Genomic DNA, 1,308 nt, shown 5'->3' with positions numbered 1-1,308 from the left:
GGTCCGCAATTAGTGTGTACTCCAAAATATCTTGGGCCGCAATTAAAAAAACATTTTTTACCGCAGGACGCAACTATAGTAGTAGTCACCCGCGGGGTTGAACTTGAACGTGGATAGCGAACGGTAAACTTTATTGTAGAAATAACGCAATCGAAAGTTGTGGGCCAGAGGTATAGGTACTTAACGTATACGGTAAAAAGATCAAAACCGAAATCAACAGGCGCGTGTTGCAATTCCAAGAATATTAAAGGTTAAATATTTATTGATATTAATATTTTTAATGTACTCGGCTATACTATATTATGTAGGCACTGCTGACGAAAATATAATATTATAATTATTATTTACTTACAGTCTGAATAATTCCGCAATGATAATATTATTTTATCGAATAACCGCCGGGGCAACAACTTGCGCAGTGCGTCTATATGATCCGCCAATTCAGATCCATGTCCCCAGCACCCCCACCTCCAAATCTTGATACAAAACCTATACCAATCGTTTGTACCTCGTTTGTACCTGTTTGTACCTCAAGTAAAATCGTTTGTACCTCAACGGTTTTCAAACTATCCCTAAATCGATTTTGGGGGTGTCGAGGAAACGCTGGCACCCCCACCTTTGATTTTTGAGTTTAAACACATACCAATCGTTTGTACCTCGTTTGTACCTGTTTGTACCTCAAGTAAAATCGTTTGTACCTCAACGGTTTTCCAACTGTCCTTACTTTGATTTTGGGGGTGCCTAAGAAACGCTGGCACCCCCACCTTTGAGTTTCGAGTTTAAACACATACCATTCGTTTGTACCTCGTTTGTACCTGTTTGTACCTCAAGTAAAATCGTTTGTACCTCAACGGTTTTCCAGTTATTCCAAGTATTAAGACGGGGGTGCCAAGGAAACGTTGCACCCCCACCTTTGAATTTCGAGTTTTAACACATACCAATCGTTTGTACCTCGTTTGTACCTGTTTGTACCTCAAGTAAAATCGTTTGTACCTCAACAGTTTTACAGTTATTCCAAATTTCTTAGGTTGTGGTGCCCCCATTTTTGAATTTCAAATTTAAACACATGCCAATCGTTTGTACCTCGTTTTTACCTGTTTGTACCTCAAAGGTTTTCTAGTTATTCCAAATTATGAGGTTGGGGTTGAGTTCAAAACTTTATACTTGCATTTATTTACCTTGTTCAATGGACCATTGACATGCGTGACATTGGCGACCTGAATTAGTCCGATTGGTTCCAAACCAACGTCATTATTTTGCAACTAATTTTCAACAATACGTATTTGTCTAGATTTTAGGTCATTGTTA

This window comes from Acyrthosiphon pisum, chromosome A2 (assembly GCF_005508785.2).
Source record: "Acyrthosiphon pisum isolate AL4f chromosome A2, pea_aphid_22Mar2018_4r6ur, whole genome shotgun sequence".
NCBI lineage: Eukaryota > Metazoa > Arthropoda > Insecta > Hemiptera > Aphididae > Acyrthosiphon > Acyrthosiphon pisum.
This window is presented reverse-complemented; position numbering follows the sequence as displayed.